The sequence below is a fragment of the Littorina saxatilis genome, linkage group LG7 (genome assembly GCF_037325665.1).
Source record: "Littorina saxatilis isolate snail1 linkage group LG7, US_GU_Lsax_2.0, whole genome shotgun sequence".
Lineage (NCBI taxonomy): Eukaryota > Metazoa > Mollusca > Gastropoda > Littorinimorpha > Littorinidae > Littorina > Littorina saxatilis.
Window position 1 is genome coordinate 21,913,443 of NC_090251.1, and position 21,086 is coordinate 21,934,528.

The 21,086-nt window shown below is 39.7% G+C and overlaps 1 long non-coding RNA gene across 2 annotated transcripts; it reads right to left on the reverse strand.

Annotated features, from left to right (window-relative positions):
- Positions 1–787: 787 nt before the first annotated feature.
- LOC138970918 (uncharacterized) lies at positions 788–9,140 on the reverse strand. 2 transcript variants are annotated; one of them, XR_011457111.1, is made up of 6 exons: positions 8,476–9,140; positions 6,639–7,967; positions 4,815–5,036; positions 4,133–4,281; positions 3,819–3,949; positions 788–2,764 (listed from the first exon to the last, which is right to left on the reverse strand). It is a non-coding gene; the product is annotated as an uncharacterized lncRNA (long non-coding RNA). The 2 variants fall into 2 exon arrangements; XR_011457110.1 differs by lacking the exon at positions 3,819–3,949 and having other exon boundaries at positions 8,476–9,135.
- Between the last annotated feature and the right edge of the window lie 11,946 nt (positions 9,141–21,086).

Sequence of the window (21,086 nt, forward strand, 5' to 3'; positions counted from 1 at the left end):
TTATCACATTTTGGTGTTCACGACAACGCCAGATTTTGATTGGATTTTGTTGAAGTTATCGCAGCGAAATTGCCTGGAATTTCAGCGCGTTTTGCGACGGTCAAAACATCATGTTAAACCATGTTACAGCATGTCTGTAACATGCAAAAATTCCAAGTTTTGATGGCATTAAAGCTTTGGTTTAACGCCAAGTAACATCATGTTATCGTAGACTTAACTTGCAAAACTGCTTGTTTTGGTGGTGTTACAGCTTGCTTGTAATGTGATTAACATCATGTTATCGTAGACTTAACTTGCAAAACTGCTTGTTTTGGTGGTGTTACAGCTTGCTTGTAATGTGATTAACATCATGTTATCGTAGACTTAACTTGCAAAACTGCTTGTTTTGGTGGTGTTACAGCTTGCTTGTAATGTGATTAACATCATGTTATTGCTGGTATAACATGCAAAACCCCATGTTATGTTGGTGTTAAAGCTTGCTCAAATGCCTATTAACTCCATGTTATGTTGGTGTTAAAGCTTGCTCAAATGCCTATTAACACCATTTTAGTTGGTGTAAGGCTTGATTATTAATGTAAAAAAACACCATGTTATGACGTTCACATAATTGTTTTCCACTGGATGGAATTTTGTGGAAAAGAAAGCATGTTGTTTGGGAATTGTGTGCGGGTTTCATGCTTGGATATTGCACTATGCTGACTTGTCACAGGTCAATTTACATTTAACAATATTAGTTTTCAAATGCATCATCCTTCACACATTATGTAAACATCTTTAACATTAACACTTTGGTTGTAAAATGATTGCACTTTATTCAAACAGGAAAAAAACAAAAATGCTGATTCACAATGTACAATAGCAAAGGACTATTTTGAGTGGAGACAGTGTTCATCCACACTATAGATGCCCTGTGAAAACATTGGCCATAGATATATGTGAATTACTTCCCTTGGGTATGAACATTTATGAATGATTAAATGGGTGAAAGAAGGCCACACAAAATGAAAATCAGTAAATAACAAAATCACTTCCCTTGTGAGTAAGAACAGTCATACCATGTTCCAACTTTTTGCTAAAAATTCGCCCACAATGTGACCTTCAAAGTTAACAAGAAGAGCAAACGCTCGATCGAGTCACTTTCGCAGTTCTGAATATTATATGAGGCATCAGATGGACAGGAAGAAATTGCTATTCACAACACAATGCATACCTGAAGAATGAGATTGCATGGATCGAGCAACTGAATCAAATCCGATGAATAGTTTCAGAGATATGATATTTCAATTTTTTTCCTTCAAGACATACCTGTGACCTTGAAAAAGGTCAAAGGTCACCAAAGCAGACGTCAAAGTGTAGAGGTCACTGGGAGTCACGTTCACATAAAATTTGAGCCCGGTCACTTTTATAGTTTCCGAGAAAAGCCCAACGTTAAGTTGTGTGTTGCCGAACAGAAAAGGCTAGTTATCTCCCTTGTTTTTCTGATAACGTTCGTAAAAGGCTACAGATGTAAATACTTTGATGTAAAGAATAATCCTACAAAGTTTCAATCACATCCGATGAACTTTGTCAAAGATATAAAATGTCTAATTTTTCCTTTGACGCTAAGGTGGTGTCTACGGACGGCCGGACGGCCGGCCGGCCGGACGGCCGGACAGACTAACACTGACCGATTACATAGAGTCACTTTTTCTCAAGTGACTCAAAAAGGGGTAACTGAACTTCATGTTTGGATGTCATGGAGTCATGGAGTCCAACATGAAGAAATGTATAAGAACACAAGAATGTATGAATGACAAAGAACAAATGTTTATTTTTGAATGTTTTATGTATGTTATTATTACGGACACAAAAGCTCCGCAATGCAATTTCTCTTTTAGAGATTAATGAAGTTATTGTATTGTATGTCAGTAAATTTTGAAAGCCCTAGATTCATAAACATCTGAAAACTGCTCAACGTCTTTGCATCACGGCACATTAATAAAAGTAAGAGTTAGTAAGACTGGCCTAACTGCTATGGTGAGGCAGTAATAACTTGTTGATGAAGAATTATTTGAATTCTGAATTTCGAACAAACAAATACAGTGTCCTTCCAAACCCCCTTTTCAGGCTTCCAAGAATAAAAAAATAAGCTGGTCTTAAAAAGGAGGAAATCTGCTTAATATGTAGGTAAATGTACAACAGGTTGTGAACAGAAAATCCAAAAATGTAAGGTCTGAAAAGCGGGGAAGTTTGAAAAGGGGGGAAGGGGGGGACCTAAAATGTGACGATCATAACAACCATAATTTATCTAACAAAGTTCATTCTGAAATCTTCTTCAGCGTTTGATTATGGAGAGACTAAATCCTCAGTTCAGATGTGGTCTTAACTCCTTGTCTCCCAGGTACACACAGTCACTATGTACATTGCATCTGTTATCATTCGGCACATATCCGCATCCTGCTTAGACTGTTAGCTTCAGTCGCTTCCTGTAACGTTGATCTAACGCCAGGATTCTAGCCTGTTGATACAGTTTCTACAATTCTGAGTGACCTGCTGCAGCACAGCTGGTCTCGGCTTAAAAAATCTTGGTCAACATAGATGGGGTACAAAGTGTTAAAATAAAGCGTCCTTCCAAAGTTGATGACAGGTCCCCAGAGTATTCACAAAATTATATGGTACTGGAACTGGAAGCCTTGCACGGCGACGAAAAAGATGTCCACGCCTACATGAAGAAGCATCCTTCACGGCTTCAGCGGAAACAGTCGGCTGGGGATGAGGACAGCACCTATGTAAAAAATATAGACAAGAACAAAAATATATGTCAATGGGAAAACAAAGAAACAAGTAGAGAAGGACCTCCCCACCTTTACACAGTGAAAATGAAAAACACATGTGAATGTACTTATGTTTTAAATCTCCCCCCCCCACCCCCCAATTAAGACCAATTATCCAAGATATTTTTCAGTCCTCAAAGGAGAATTTCACTGTTCTCACGGAACCCTGTAGAAAACTGAGCTGTGCTAATATATTATATAACTGCAAACATCCCTCAAATTCAATATTGCAAGCCACTATACATTCCTCATAAAGGCACTTCATGCTCACGTGTGAAAACTAACATAAGTTTACAAGTGTGTATCTACTTATAATAATAATAATAATAACGGGCATTTATAAAGCGCCTTATCAGAAGTTCAAAGCGCGTGACAACAATACGTGTATAAAAAATTCATACAATCACTGTCAGATTTAAACAACACATCATGCACATCTCACATCCCCAGACTCTATGCCAAGGCCCAAAAAAAAAGAAGTCTGTTTACGGTATCCCGACCGACCTTATTTTTTTGCGCGACCCTAGACTTTTTTTTGGCATTTGGGAAAAAAAGAAAAAAAATCAAAATTTTAAAACAAAGTTTGTCAATGTTTTTTGGCAAAATAATTTGATGTTTTTTGGAGAGAAAAAAAATCCCGACCTACCGACCCTATTTTTTGGGCCGATGTTACCGTAAACAGACTATTTTTTTGTTTGGCCTAAGGAACTATCCGTAATGTTGTTGGAACAAGTGAGTTTTCAAATTGGACTTAAAAGATGAAATCATGTATGGAGAGTGACGTAATAGAAAGGGGAGTGAATTCCATAACTGAGGGCCATGATATGAAAACGTGCGGAAGCCATGAGCCTTGCGTTTAAAGCAACCTTGACGGAGAAGTCGAGCATCAGCAGAAGAATGAAGGGTGCGAGAGGGAGTGTAGAGGGAGACCAGTTACGAAAGATAGGCAGGTGCCGATTCAGAGAATGAGAGATGATCTTGTAGCAGAAGCAGGCAGCTTTATACCTAATACGTTGAGACACAGGAAGCCAGTGAAGTTCTTTCATGAGAGGAGTGCTGCAGAGTGTTGTACTTTTTGCAAGGGTTGGAGAGTGGAGTCAGGGCAGCCTAGGAGAAGGGATTTGCTGTAATCTAATCTACACAGAATGCAGGATGTAACGAGAGTTTTAGTGGCATCAACAGTCAGAAATGTTCTTGTGGAACCTATTCTTCTAGTTCTAATGTAGTACCTGTTTGTAGTGAACTCACCAGCAGGAGTATTGCATACATAATTACGCATTACTGAATTAAAGTAACTATTTTCAAAGCTTCTCGCTTACCTTGGAATAGTGTCAAGCAGCTTATGTTGTGTCTAGATCAGCAATCAGATCTTCACACTCAGCCTGCACTTGCTGAAAACTGGACATGCCTGTATCTCAATCAAGCTGTTGTTGCGGAGACAACGGAACCATGCTCAAGTCAGGTCCAACTGAAATAAAAGCATATTGTTAGCTGATAAATGATTTGATCAAGCAAAACCATGCGGTATTTTTTTAATAAAATATTTTGTATACCCCGCTAATGCAAAAATAATGTACTTATTTACTATTAGCATTAATTTTAGCTGGTCATTCAAACCAGAGCTTGTTCTAGAACTCCACAAGAACAACCATGGCAGTTGGCAATGGCACTGGCAGAATACAGATCAAAACAATATTAGTATTAGCCTCACCAAGGGTTGACTTCCCATCAAAATGAATGACGGACTGAATCAAACTTCAGAGACATTACAATTTTTCACAACGATTTTTTCAGCAAACAGCCATGTTTACCTGTACAAATGTATCAGTGATATCACTATGAGTATGACAGTATGACAGTGTGGTAAGCTTACCGACGATTCGTTCAGTATAGTCTTTCTATGTAAGTAGTGGTCCAGTGAACGATACCTTCCGCCTGTGGTTCGAGACAGAGATTAAGTTGAAACTTAATTCGAGAAGCCAAACACTGACGAATACTTACGTATTTTGAGCAAAACCCACGCACGTCGACCACAAGTTGATGTCTGCTGGAGTACGTAATCATAACGTAGAGGACAACAGTTTCACTTGGCTGGCTTCGGTTATTCCCTGTATCTGTTCCTTGCTGTTCTCCAAGAGACACCATGGTGCAGCAAGCTGAAGGGTGTCCTGTCGTATTTCCTCGAAGTTGTAGTAGGCAACCAGGAGGTGGGGGGCGACTGACCTGCAGCAGAATTCAAATCAATTAGTCAAGTCACTATGACATATCTTTATTGTTATCGCCACACGACGGGCGCTGTGGCGGGGTGGTAAGACGTCGGCCTCGTAATCGGAAGGTCGAGGGTTCGAATCCCGGCCGCGGCCGCCTGGTGGGTTAAGAGTGGAGATTTTTCCGATCTCCCAGGTCAACTTGTGTGCAGACCTGCTAGTGACTTATCCCCCTTCGTGTGTACAGTAGTCCCTTCCATTTCCGGCCCTTTCGTGGGCGTGAACCTACCCGGAGCGGCCAGCTTTCCCATGACTAATGAGTTTTCCTTCTATAATTGACTCTTAATGGCCGTTAACCTGTCTGACGCGGTCAACGGTCACTGATTTTTGCCCTAAGGTGCCCCTCTTACTCGACAGGAGCGGCCACTTAACGGCCACTTGTCACTTTCGCGGGTGAGCGCCTGTGGTGTGTGTGTGTGTGTGTGTGTGTGTTGTGTGCACAGACGGCACAGCACGAGCAGACGACGTGAATACTTACGCATGCGCAAACTGTAAATACAGACATGCGCATACATGTACATTTACGGCAGTCACTTCCGGATCGATCACAGCTGATGTGAGTTTGAAACACTTGTTTATCTGACACTCAAATACATATATAATAATCCAAACAACACACATAGAAACATACGAAACAATAGCTTAGCCAGGACGATCGAGTTAAACACGCAAATAATTAAGATGTATAAACGAAAGCAAAACTAACAGAGACAATGAATCGGCGGCTCGTGGATGATCGCTTTCTTTTCTTCATGAAAACTTGATCGTGTTTTGGGGTTTTTTTTGGAGGAGGAGGGGGCCTGTAATGAACGGCCACCTGATATTTGCGGTCACCTTTGCAATGACTAATGGGTGACCGGATATGGCAGGTACTACTGTACACGCAACCACAAGACCAAGTGCGCACGGAAAAGATCCTGTAATCCATGTCAGAGTTCGGTGGGTTATGGAAACACGAAAATACCCACCATGCTTCCTCCGAAAGCGGCGTGTGGCTGCCTAAATGGCGGGGTAAAAACGGTCATACACGTAAAAACACGAGTGTACATGGGAGTTTCAGCCCACGAACGCAGAAGAAGAAGTTATCGCCACACCAACCCTAAATTTTTCCTACCATACTGTACTATTTGTTATCCGAGAGAGAAAAAATCCATGTTGCAGACTCAACTGGAAAAATTCCCTTCTCCATCATCTAGTGGACAGAGCTCACATGATTTCAAACAAATCTTTTTTTAAAAGTCACATACTTTGTGCGACAGTGTTAGTTTACTGTAACTGTAATTTATAAATAGCAAATTAAAAAATATCACTTATCAGATAATCAGCTAAATGCCTGGCAGATGACCCTCATTCAAAGTGAGTCGTGGCTAAACCATGAAACTAGAAAAACAGGTTATAATATATAACTATAAATCTCACACTGACAGCGGACAGAAACTGAGAAAACACCCAGTATACATGTACCGGTACTCACAAAAGAGTTACAAGTAGCATATTATCACTATCAGTATCACTAATAGCATACTATACTGGGCAAATAACAGCAATTTTTACTCACTGGGGGTTTCCTGGCTGGAGTCTTTGGTGTTTCTGTTAGGCGCGTTTGATCGATCTGCGCGATCGCGCTGCGCGTTTGGTGGATCGATCAAACGCGCACACATCGATCGATGTGTGCGCGTTTGATCGATGCAAAGAATACAATACAAGAATCGTTAAAACGCGCAGCTCTTATACTTGCGCATTTGGACGATCTGTCACAAAGTAAGTCCCTACCACACACAAACGTCGCACGCCGGAAGTGAAAAGTTTCAAATACAGGAATGTCCGAAATATACCCCGACAACGTTTTTGATTACAATTCAGCTATTTTTTCTTTTTTTTTTTGATTACTGCTGAGCTCTATTCACATAGGCTCAAGTTAGTTTTATTGCTTCAGTCTCTCTTCATTCGTTTAACTCATACATGATGGAGAGGTTTAGGCACACACTGCGGCAAGTGGAGGCAGATACATGCATCAGCCATGTGTCCCAAATCAATCTTGATGTCAAGCGAAAAGTTCAATACGATTGTGAACCACCTAAGAGACAAACACACACACACACACACACACACACACACACACACACACACACACACACACTGCACACATGCACTTACATACACCCAGACACATACACATACACACTCGCGCACATACACACACATGCACAACCTTACACACACAAACACACACACACGGGCGGGGATGTAGCTCAGTCAGTCGGTAGCGCGCTGGATTTGTATCCAGTTGGTCGCTGTCAGCGTGAGTTCGTCCCCACGTTCGGCGAGAGATTTATTTCTCCGAGTCAACTTTGTGTGCAGACTCGCGCCTCGGTGTCCGAACACCCCCGTGTGTACACGGCAAGCACAAGACCAAGTGCGCACGATGACTGCCTAAATGAGAGAGAGAGAGACAGAAAGAGAGAGAGAGAGAGAGAGAGAGACGCACGCGGGCCAAGGAAGAGAGAGAAAGAGATACAGGGACAGGGACAAACATACTGACAGTAGCTGAAGTATATATGGGTTCATCGACAGAGAGAGAAAGAGAAAGACCTACTTCCGGTCATAACTTCCGGTCATTGCCAGCAGACGTGTGTGTGCGTAGTACGATGGTGATTTGTGAGACGGATCGTCCAAATGCGCAAGTATATAAGAGCTGCGCGTTTTAACGATTCTTGTATTCTTTGTATCGATCAAACGCGCACACATCGATCGATGTGTGCGCGTTTGATCGATCCACCAAACGCGCAGCGCGATCGCGCAGATCGATCAAACGCGCCTAACATTTCTACTGACTTCTGTAGCACATGGTTGGTTGGCAGACTTCCTGGAATGAGTGCTCGCTTGCCTGTAGGCCCAGCAAAAAAACATGCAAAGAAAATGTTCAAAATGCTGAGTCGAAATTATAAGTTAAATTAACTAAACAGACCTATACATTTAGATCTATTGAAATAGAAACAAGAATTAGTAAAACACACTACTGCAAATCTGTCAAGAATGAACAAGACTGACTCAGTGACCGAGTAAAACAACAAAAGAAATCTAAGTTCTAACCCAGAAGTTTACTAGAATATATTCAAAAACACATTATCACAAGAACAAAGAGTGGTTTTTCCCCATTACCTAATAATTATAGCTCAGAATTACGCCTTTGTCAATGTATGATTCAGAATACGATTGTGTTATTTTTTGTCTGCGAGCTGTAAAAGTCTACTAGTTACTACAAGTACTAAGCTTCATACTGATTGATTGATACTACTAGAGCTTCGTCACTTGAAGCATTACAAGCAAAACAACACAGCACAGACAATCAGATGAAAGCTTATTTTCGCTATATTACTAGTTTTTTTACGTACCGTATTTGAAGCATGTTTCTTTGAAATGTCGGGAACATATCCTCGCATTCTTCGGGTTGAAAAGCTTGTCAGCACGGTTGATTTTGTGGAAGAGCAGCTCTCCATTCGGCATCCGCTTTTCCGTTTGGTATACCATGGAAAGTTATAAGCGTTGAAGATCTTAGTGAGCTCACGCTGCATCCAGGCATACAACAATTTGCACCGGGCATCTTGAAATCATGGTTCACTTCTCTGGCATCATCGAAAAATGGCGAAACGGAAGTGACTTTTTTCGGAATGCAGCTTTCTTCCGGTTGTCAGCACTTACCGCGAGCGCAGCGAGTTGGCGATTGATCCAGTCAATACACAACTATGCGCCGGCATAGACCACTGATCTAACAAGAAAAATGTTCATTCAAAATGAACAGCGTCGATGCAATGTCCACCAAAGATTTATTTTGGGAAGTGTTAAAGGTTAGGGTCAAAAGTTAATGAATTGCATGTTGTGCTGGATATAGGCCTATATAAATTGTTTATTTCAGTCAATGCTTGCCATAATTGATCAAACAGCCACAAGAAAAAAAAACTTTTTAATTAAAAAATAGAGCTTGTTTGAAACAGGTAGAAAGGAAGAGTTGATATTGCAATATCTGTACGTGGGAATGTGGTGAAAAAGAGTGCTAAAAGTAGTAAGTCAGTCTCAGATCCATTTCAAATATTTATTGCAGAAAAACAAAATACAAATTACAAAAAAACACAGAACCATTACCAGGTGTCCTAGGAATGTTTGAAAACAATAGTTTTAATTTTACACTGTAAATACAGGAATCAGAATTAAACACCTCAAACTGATTGGCACATGCATAATGAATCACCTGGAATTGCAACAGGGAGATACTGAAGTAATTGGAAACAAACATCTGAAATTGACAGAGAAACAATTGAAAATATAGTACCAGTTGACATGAGCGTACAATATTTTAATGGAAGTGCAATTTTAGCACGAAGCATCCGCACGAGGATGCACTAACAATTACATAGTGCCACAAAATGTGTACGGACATTTCACAACCGTGCATTATTAGCACAGAACACATACATGGGGGCGCACAAAACATTATTGTGACAATAATTTACACGAAACATTTCACATAAGTACATTTTTATGCATGGTGCATCTACTACAGGAGGGTGCTCCAACAATGATGCATAGTGCCAACATTTAGCGCAAACTTTTCACAAAAGTGCATTATTACCACAAAGCGCATACAGCGATTATATAGTAGCAAGTTGCATTAAACATTTAAATGCATTTTGTTCAAATGTTAACAGCACAGCACCAAGTTTTGCATAAGTGCACAACAGCACTGACCATTTCACAAAAGTGCATAACAGATGTGACAATTTTACAAAAGTGCATTGACCATTTCAGGCAGATGGCTAACATGCAGATTTCGCTTTTGTCTGTCTTTCTTTGAAAAGTAGGCATGTTCAAGATCGATGAAGTCATGAGCAATTGGGTTAGATGACAGAAAAGATTCAAAAACGTCAGATTCAGTTAGATGACAGAAAAGATTCAAAAACGTCAGATTCAGTGTTTTGGGCACTGTTGAACAGGAACATTCTCTCCTGTTCAACAAATGTGGGTTCAATTCAAAAGCAACATTGTCACAGATAGGCTAGTGTTACATTTCTGTAAAGTTTCAAAAACATCTTCCATGTGTTGGTTACTGTTGAACAGAGGCATATTTTCCTGTTCAAAAAAGTCTGACACAAATTTTCGTAGTTGTGGGTTAAGGTTCGATCTATACCGTCATTCAAACGAGTCGTAGAACCGTCATTGTCACAGATAGTGTTACATTTCTGTTTTACATTCAAACGAGTCGTTGAAGTAGTAGTACATTTGCGTTTGGTTGTTTTTTCTTTTAGATTCCTGTCACTCATACTAGCAGTATTGATTGAGGTACATACATCTGTTGATGTACAGGGATGACTTGTTTGTAATGAATCCTTGTTTCCTCCACATTGAGTTTGCATTGCAGTTGGACAGAAATGAACAGGTGTTAATTGATAAACACATTGATAATGGCTTTTGAGAAAATCAATCAATTCTGCAAAGGAATTAACTTGATGACATCAAAACTGCAGCGCCATTTGAAGAATGGTTACCATTTCTGTTTCTTTGATGGGAACTGATGATCAAACAAATAAAAACTTTGACTATCCAAGTTACCATGAATGGCAATAGTTGACTCCTGAAAAGTAGCAAGGATATAATTTGAGACGATAAACGCCTGATGCAATACCTCCTCAAGGTCAGTCAACTCAAAACCTTCATCATTCGCAACATCAGTAGGCAACACAGCGGGATTCGTATGTCCAGAAATCATGTCGAAAAAATATTCCATTTCAAAAGCATGTCCAACCACAGTTGTTGGCAAGTGTTCGTGTCCGAGGTAGCCTTCAGTGTGTGTATATGTATTCATGTGACAGAGAGCGTGACCTCATTCTTCAATCCTCTCTCTCTCTTCTTTCTCATTCGAACGCACACACGCAAGAACGTAGCCGCTACGCACGCATGCACGCGCACACACACACACACACACACACACACACACACACACACACACCCCGCTGACGCACAAACCACGCACTCACACACTGACTGTCGGCAAGCATCTCTTTTTATATTTAGTCAAGTTTTGACTAAATATTTTAACGTAGAGGGGGGAATCGAGACGAGGGTCGTGGTGTATGTGTGTGTGTGTGTGTGTGTGTGTGTGCGTGTGTGTGTGTGTGTGTGTGTAGAGCGATTCAGACTAAACTACTGGACCGATCTTTATGAAATTTGACATGAGAGTTCCTGGGTATGAAATCCCCGAACGTTTTTTTCATTTTTTTGATAAATGTCTTTGATGACGTCATATCCGGCTTTTCGTGAAAGTTGAGGCGGCACTGTCACGCCCTCATTTTTCAACCAAATTGGTTGAAATTTTGGTCAAGTAGTCTTCGACGAAGCCCGGACTTCGGTATTGCATTTCAGCTTGGTGGCTTAAAAATTAATTAATGACTTTGGTCATTAAAAATCGGAAAATTGTAAAAAAAAAAAAACAATTTATAAAACGATCCAAATTTACGTTTATCTTATTCTCCATCATTTGCTGATTCCAAAAACATATAAATATGTTATATACGGATTAAAAACAAGCTCTGAAAATTAAATATATAAAAATTATTATCAAAATTAAATTGTCCAAATCAATTTAAAAACACTTTCATCTTATTCCTTGTCGGTTCCTGATTCCAAAAACATATAGATATGATATGTTTGGATTAAAAACACGCTCAGAAAGTTAAAACAAAGAGAGGTACAGAAACGCGTGCTATCCTTCTTAGGGCAACTGCCTTTCACTGCCTTTGCCATGAGCGGTGGACTGACGATGCTACGAGTATACGGTCTTGCTGAAAAATGGCATTGCGTTCAGTTTCATCAAAGATCTGGTTTCATTCTGTGAGTTCGACAGCTACTTGACTAAATATTGTATTTTCGCCTTACGCGACTTGTTGTTTTCTTTACCTTTGTTTATTGTGTTTTCGATATTTGTGTTTATTTTTTGCTTGACTTATCTGTTTTATTTTAATGTTTGCTATCCACATCGTGTGATAAATGTTTCTTCTCAGTCTCCGAGTCAGTTTAGTTTCTGCACGCCGCTTTGGTACTCCTTGTTTTTCTAACTGGTGTATTGTGCGCGATTTGCGGATTTATTTTTATTCCTTTCATATGCTGTTGAAGTGTTGTGGGTGTTATTGTCTGTATATGCTATGTTGCGTCTGTGTATGCCTACAAGAATTTGCATTCGCTCTCTGCCAGTACAAGTCCAAACTTTATTGGGTGTAATGTGCCTGTGGTCTGCTGGCAGTCGAGCACAGATAGTTTTCAAACATTCCTCCAGTGAGCCGCCTCGCGCTGCGACCTGAGTAAAGCGCTTCTTTGGTCTCTGGCAACGTTGAACTGCGCTGATATGCCCAGCGACGTGCGGACAAAGTGATCGCTGTATTCACCCTCTCTGGATAACTTGCACATGTCAAAACAGTTGCAGAAACACAAATCTCAAAACTGTTAGGCTTTTTCTCTTTTTATATTTAGTCAAGTTTTGACTAAATATTTTAACGTAGAGGGGGGAATCGAGACGAGGGTCGTGGTGTATGTGTGTGTGTGTGTTTGTGTGTGTGTCTGTCTGTCTGTCTCTGTGTGTGTGTAGAGCGATTCAGACCAAACTACTGGACCGATCTTTATGAAATTTGACATGAGAGTTCCTGGGATTGATATCCCCAAACGTTTTTTTCATTTTTTTGATAAATGTCTTTGATGACGTCATATCCGGCTTTTCGTGAAAGTTGAGGCGGCACTATCACGCCCTCATTTTTCAACCAAATTGGTTCAAATTTTGGTCACGTAATCTTCGACGAAGCCCGGACTTCGGTATTGCATTTCAGCGTGGTGGCTTAAAAATTAATTAATGACTTTGGTCATTAAAAATCGGAAAATTGTAAAAAAAAAATAAAAATTTATAAAACGATCCAAATTTACGTTTATCTTATTCTCCATCATTTGCTGATTCCAAAAACATATAAATATGTTATATTCGGATTAAAAACAAGCTCTGAAAATTAAATATATAAAAATTATTATCAAAATTAAATTGTCCAAATCAATTTAAAAACACTTTCATCTTATTCCTTGTCGGTTCCTGATTCCAAAAACATATAGATATGATATGTTTGGATTAAAAACACGCTCAGAAAGTTAAAACAAAGAGAGGTACAGAAAAGCGTGCTATCCTTCTTAGCGCAACTACTACCCCGCTCTTCTTGTCAATTTCACTGCCTTTGCCATGAGCGGTGGCCTGACGATGCTACGAGTAAAATGGCATTGCGTTCAGTTTCATTCTGTGAGTTCGACAGCTACTTGACTAAATATTGTATTTTCGCCTTACGCGACTTGTTTTCACTTTTGGCAGCGTTCACTCTAAATGTGCTGCCTAAAACGGACTCGTTTCTGTCCACAGCCAAAGCTTTCACACAAAATTAAATTTGCTATGACAGCTAAGACCGCATTTGTTACATTTTAGCAGTGTTGACCCCAAGTTTCTACTTCAAACAAAAAATCAATAGCAAAATCTCAAAGTATGTGTGAGTCCCCTAAAATATGGACCACCTTCAACAAATCGAAGAAAAAGAAGCTAAAGGCTTTTTTCATTAATTCATTAAGAAGCTTGCTGGAAATAACCTATTACTAGCCCTCGAGATCAGTTTTAAAAATAAATTACAAAAAGTCTTCTTTTCGTGCAAGTTGATAATTTTACTTATTTTCACTCTGTTTTTGATAAGCTTCTTTAGTTTCCTGGTGTTCTTCAAATAATGCTCTCATCAACCCGAAACAGATCAATCTAAAGCATATTTGAATTAGTCTGATCCAGACATGGCCTGACCAAACAGATCTGAGGACCAAAATGTGGGGAGCACTGGAGGACCTGGAAAGAACGTCCATGTTCATGGCATCCTCCAGATTCCGAGTCTGACACAACCGTCGTACGAAGAAGAAGAAGAATTAGTCTGACTTGTACACTAAGTTGTATCATGCTATTTTGAAGTATAGGGGGCTTTTTTTACAGTGATTCGTGAAGGCCGCTTCACTGGTCCATATTAGGCGCCCAGGCTCCTAATATGTACCATTTGTGATTTTGTATGTATTTAATTTTTGCTGAATGTCTATCAAAGCTATTTCACTCTAATTAGGCCTAACGGCTAACCTAAGAGAGAAGGACTACCAAACACAAAATAAAACTTCTTCGCAAGAAAACAAGCTAGTTATCAGCATGAAACAAAAAGTGGTCCATATTAGGAGCCCTTCCTAACTGTCTGTGTCTGCGTCGAAGATGTTACCGTGAATGTGTTTTTAAAAGACATTTGTCAGGGCGGCATTCAAACCACACGCACCAGACACGAACCGACGAACAAAATACTTCTGACAACTTAAATGTAAAATCAACAAGAGTGTAGCAGGGACCTATATTAATATAGGTCTATGAGTGTAGTAAGATTCCAAAGTTGTATTCAGACCAAAACAACAATCATAAAACATACATGGGATCTTTCAAATGTGTGTGTGTGTGTGTGTGTGTGTGTGTGTGTGTGTGTGTGTGTGTGTGTGTGTGTGTGTGTGTGTGTGTGTGTGTGTGTGTGTGTGTGTGATGATAATTAGTTTTAACGTCCTCTTAGAACTGCAACTGGCTTTAGGACAGGTAGAGTTAATATGCTTTATGTGGGGACAAGACACTGAACAAACATGCAACCAGAGAACACATATGGTCGTGTTATAATCATATCTGGAAGTCTGTTGCGATGTTTCAAAATGGGGATGGAAGTGAAGATTGTGTACGCGGAATATGGTTGGACTGGAGCGGTTTTGTAGGCTTATTTTTTTAATTTTTGTTATGTGGAATATTGTTATATTTGTGGCTGAATAGGTAAGTAAGGTAAGTCTGTTTGTCTGTCTGTCTGTAAAACATTACATTTTAAACGGCAGAAATTAATATGTAAACCGCGGAGAGCACAGTTGTGGTTCGCGCTATATAAGCTCCCCATAATAATAATAATAATAATTAAAAGTGTGTGTGTGTGTAAAGCCGAGCGGTGGTAGCTTCACGTAGATATGGGGGAAGGGCTCCTAATATGGACCGGCTCCCAATAATTATGGACCCCCTCCTGTTCTGAAAAACTAACGGTGCTAGAGCGCTCAAAAAAGTTTTGTTCGCTGTATTCAACCTCTCTGGATAACTCGCACATGTCAAAACAGTTGCAGAAACACAAATCTCAAAACCGTTAGGCTTTTTCTAATTTTTTTCATTCAGTTTGGCAGCGTTCACTCTAAATTTGCCGCCTAAAACGGACTCGTTTCTCAGTGTCCACAGCCAAAGCTTTTATCACACAAAAATTACCATATATGACAGCTAAGACCGCATTTGTTACATTTTAGCAGTGTTGACCCCGAGTTTCTACTGCAAACAAAAAATAATGGCAAAATCTCAAAGTATGTGCGAGTCCCCTAATATGGACCACCTTCAACAAATCGAAGAAAAAAAAGCTAAAAGCTATTTTCATTAATTCATTAAGAAGCTTGCTGGAAATAACCTATAACTAGTCTTCGAGATTTAAAAAAAAAATTCTTCTTTTCGTGGAAGTTGATAATTTCACTTATTTTTACTCTGTTTTTGATAAGCTTCTTTAGTTTCCTGGTGTTCTTCAAATAATGCTCTCATCAACCCGAAACAGATCAATCTAAAGCATATTAAAATTAGTCTGACTTGTACACTGAGCTGTATCATGTTATTTTGAAGTATAGGGGGCTTTTTACAGTGATTTGTGAAGGCCGCTTCACTGGTCCATATTAGGCGCCCAGGCTCCTATTATGGACCATTTGTGATTTTGACTGTATTTAATTTTTGCTGAATGTCTATCAAAGCTATTTCACTCTAATTAGGCCTAACGGTTAACCTAAGAGAGATAGGCCGTGATCGTGAAAAGTAGGATGTGCGCCGAAATGGCTGCGATCTGCTGGCCGATGTGAATGCGTGATGTATTGTGTAAAAAAAATTCCATCTCACACGGCATAAATAAATCCATGCGCCTTGAATATGTGCGCGATATAAATTGCATAATTATTATTTTTTTTAAATCCCTGCGCTTAGAACTGTACCCACGGAATACGCGCGATATAAGCCTCATATTGATTGAGAGAAGGACTACCAAACACAAAATAAAACTCTTCGCAAGAAAACAAGCTAGTTATCAGCATGAAACAAAAAGTGGTCCATATTAGGAGCCCTTCCTAATTAACTGTCTGTGTCTGCGTCGAAGATGTTACTGTGAATGTGTTTTTAAAAGACACTTATCAGGACGGCATTCAAACCACACGCACCAGACCGACTAAATGTAACAAACAAGTCGCGTAAGGCGAAAATACAACATTTAGTCAAGCTGTCAAACTCACAGAATGAAACTGAACGCAATGCAATTTTTCAACAAGACCGTATACTCGTAGCATCGTCAGTCCACCGCTCATGGCAAAGGCAGTGAAATTGACAAGAAGAGCGGGATAGTAGTTGCGCTGAGAAGGATAGCACGCTTTTCTGTACCTCTCTTCGTTTTAACTTTCTGAGCGTGTTTTTAATCCAAACATGTCATATCTATATGTTTTTGGAATCAGGAACCGACAAGGAATGAGATGAAAGTGTTTTTAAATTGATTTCGAAAATTTAACTTTGATCATAATTTTAATTTTTTTAATTTTCAGAGCTTGTTTTTAATCCAAATACAACATATTTATATGTTTTCGGAGTCAGAAAATGATGAAGAATAAGATGAACGTAAATTTGAATCATTTTATAAAAAAAAAGTTTTTTTTACAATTTTTAGATTTTTAATGACCAAAGTCATGAATTAATTTTTAAGCCACCAAGCTGAAATGCAATACCAAAGTCCGGCCTTCGTCGAAGATTGCTTGGCCAAAATTTCAATCCATTTGATTGAAAAATGAGGGTGTGACAGTGCCGCCTCAACTTTTACAAAAAGCCGGATATGACGTCATCAAAGACATTTATCGAAAAAATGAAAAAAAACATCCGGGGATATCATACCCAGGAACTCTCATGTCAAATTTCATAAAGATCGGTATAGTAGTTTACTCTGAATCGCTCTACACACACACACACACACACACACACACACACACACACACACACACACACACACACACACACACACACACACACACACACACATACACCACGACCCTCGTCTCGATTCCCTCTCTATGTTAAAACATTTAGTCAAAACTTGACTAAATGTAACAAGTCGCGTAAGGCGAAAATACAACATTTAGTCAAGTAGCTGTCGAACTCACAGAATGAAACTGAACGCAATGCAACACTCGTAGCATCGTCAGTCCACCGCGCACGGCAAAGGCAGTGAAATTGACAAGAAGAGCGGGGTAGTACTTGCGCTGAGAAGGATAGCACGCTTTTCTGTACCTCTCTTCGTTTTAACTTTCTGAGCGTGTTTTTAATCCAAACATATCATATCTATATGTTTTTAGAATCAGGAACCGACAAGGAATAAGATGAAGGTGTTTTTAAATTGATTAGGACAATTTAATTTTGATAATAATTTTTATATTTTTAATTTTCAGAGCTTGTTTTTAATCCAAATATAACATATTTATATGTTTTTGGAATCAGACAATGATAAACAATAAGATGAACGTAAATTTGGATCGTTTTATAATTTTTTTTTTTTTTTTTTTTACAATTTTCAGATTTTTAATGACTAAACTCACTCATTAGTTTTTAAGCCACCAAGCTGAAATGCAATACCAAACCCCGGCCTTCGTCGAAGATTACTTGACCAAAAGTTCAACCAATTTGGTTGAAAAATGAGAGCGTGACACTGAGTGCCGCCTCAACTTTCACGAAAAGCCGGATTTGACGTCATCAAAGACATTTATTGAAAAAATGAAAAAAACGTATGGGGATTTCATACCCAGGAACTCTCATGTCAAATTTCATAAAGATCGGGCCAGTAGTTTAGTCTGAATCGCTCTACACACACACACAGACAGACAGACACACACACAGACACACACACGCACATACACCACGACCCTCGTCTCAATTCCCCCCTCTACGTTAAAACATTTAGTCAAAACTTGACTAAATGTAAAAAGGACATTATGTGTTGCATCTAAAAACTATGTGATTAAAACATTATCAGAAAAGGAAGGGCAATGAAAATCCTAAAATCTCCAACTCAGTCACTTCCTGCAGATCAGCCACCCTCTCGGCCGGATGTTTTGGGGAGGGGGGGGGGGGGGGGAACTAGAACAAAGACCTCTTTGTGGTCAGTCGGCTTTCTCAGGGCCAGCAAAGCTCGCCTCAGCAACACATGTGAAAATGATTAACTCGCTCGGTACCAGTTCAGGCGCGGTCGCGGCAGACTCCCTTATTTTTAAGGGAGGGAGAACTTGAGCTCCTGTCAGTCACTCCAGTACACGCGTTCGGAATGCACGAAAAGCGAGTGCTTGATACGGTTAATTAAACACTTCCCTCGGCCTATGGAAATTTGACACTGAGAGCCGAAAGCGCCGCTCCTGTGCCCAGACAATAAAACAAGAGGCACATACAATACACACGCACTGGGGTAGAGGCATAGAGATATAGAATGTATTCTATATCTCTGTGGGTAGAAGAGACGAAATAGGTGAACAAAAATAATCAGATATGTAATAGTTTTACTGCATTATAACAAACATTTAGTGTTAATGCTACTACATTTAAATTAAAGCCATGTTTTTTTAAGGTGTGACGTCATTTTCTGTTTTTGTTTTTGTTTTTGTATCCGGGGTTGTAAGAATGTACATGACAAATACAGAAATGTGAACATGCAGGCGAGTTGCAATGATACAGGCAACACAGATTCCAGGCAGTTCGAGTTCATCATTGTCTGCTGTTGGTCTTTGAGCAGTCGCCGTTATTCAGAATAGTCCGGCGCCTGTGGGTGGACATGAATAGCGAAAGCTGTTCCGAGAAGGGTTTAAAAAATATTTATCAATTTTAAAAGGAATATAAAAAGGGAAAACATCAATCTACATACAAGTAAAAGCTGTCTGTCGTGAAAAAGGTCAATGTATTCAATGTTTTCCTTACACACTGGGCCGTGTAAATGAGAAATCATACATCTCAGCAACTTTTCAGTAAATGCGATACATGCAGATACACACACGAAATCAGCAGCAGCATGAACGGAAAGCCGAATTTTGGTGGAGTCCTGACTTGGGTGTCAAGATAATTGGTGGGGTGGGGTGGGGCTGAATTGGTATTGGGAATACAACATAATTATTCCCACTGTTCATGTCACTACTGGAATTGTGAGTGTGCCTTATTTCAGTTTGTGAACAATTGTGTAATGTAAATACTTTTTGTTTGATAACAATTTCATGTCTGGGTGGGTTTGCTTTTTCCACTTGGGACACATTTTGTCGCTGGGCCATTGCTGTTTTGGCGTCTGCTTTTGTACATACCATTTTTCTGTCTGTCATTGGTTTGATCATTTTGATGAGCTTTGAACGGTTATCATCTTCGCTATGTACACAAAAGACCAAATTCAGTATTACATTCCGGAAAGTGTCATTATTTGTTAGTATGTTTACTTTCATGATATGCATAAGGTAAACGCTGATAATGGCTTTTGTGATTTGTATTTTTTGTTTAACTATATTTACAAACATGCGTCCCATTGTATGTATGATTACTCTGTATCTCTTGCTCTTGTTCAATGTTCAGAAACATACCTTTGTCACAATCATTATTAAAGGTACTGAACTTGTCAAATCCAAGTGCACGGAGCCCTTGGGGCTTTTAGTCATACCTCAGGCAGGTGGGTGTAAAAATCAAGTGTCTGCCAAACCCGGCAAATGCAGTAGGCAGCCCAGAGATCCCTTGGGTTTGTTTTACTACCATAGGAGGATTTTTGAACTGTAAATGCACTCACCTGCAGCAAAAACGCAAAACGAAGGCTGTGAGCTGCACTGTGCCTTTAAATTTCACTTTAAAATGCTGACGTTTTGAAAGTTGTGTTGTTACGCGACTTGAGTTGCTGCATTGAGACAGCTTGGTTTTGCTGAGGTTTCTGGCCTGGTGGTTTGGAGCCTGTATCGATACTGAGCTAGCCATTTGTTTTGGGTTGGTGTGTGAGTTCAGGTGTTTTATGTGTTTTGTTTGCACTGGTGTGTTGTTGTTGTTTTTAAACATGTCTTCATTTCCTTGACAGTTTATTGTGATTTAGAAGTGGATGGATATCATGTTTTCCATTTTTAGTTCATGCTTGCACAGGATTTACGTAAGCTCCTTAAGTCTATTGACTTTTCACCATGTTTGATTTCTCACTTGTTTTGCTGTCTGTCTCCCCCCCCCCCCTCTCTCTCTCTCTCTCTTTCTCTCTTTCTCTCTGTCTCTCTCTCTCTCCCTCTCTGTCTCTCTCCGTCTCCGTCTCTCTCTCCCTCTCTCTCTCTGTCTCTCTCTCTGTGTGTGAGTGTGTGTGTGTGTATGTCTCTCTCTTTGTCTCTTTCTGTCTCTCTCTCTCTCTCTCTCTCTCTCTCTCTGCAGCTGCAGGGGTTTCCCTCTTTCTTAAAAAATAATTGAACTCAGTTTACAATGATGCCAGAACGATATCGTTTGTTTTGCTCTGTCTGTCTCCCCCCCTCTCTCTCTCTCTCTTCCTTTCTCTCTCAGTCTCTCTCTCTCTGTCTCTCTCCCTGTCTGTCTGTCTCTCTCTCTCAGTCTCTCTCTCTCTCTGTCTCTCTCTTTGTCTCTCTGTCTCTTTCTCTCTCTTTGTCTCTGTATGTCTGTCTGTATGTCTGTCTCTGTCTCTGTCTCTGTCTCTCTCTCTCTTTTCTTCCCTTCACTTTTAGTTTAAAACTGTCAACACATTTTCCTAGCACTGTGAACACATTTTTCGATGTCAGTTTTGATTTGTTTTGTTTTAATTTGCTTGCTGGGGATTTTTTTCTTGTTTTG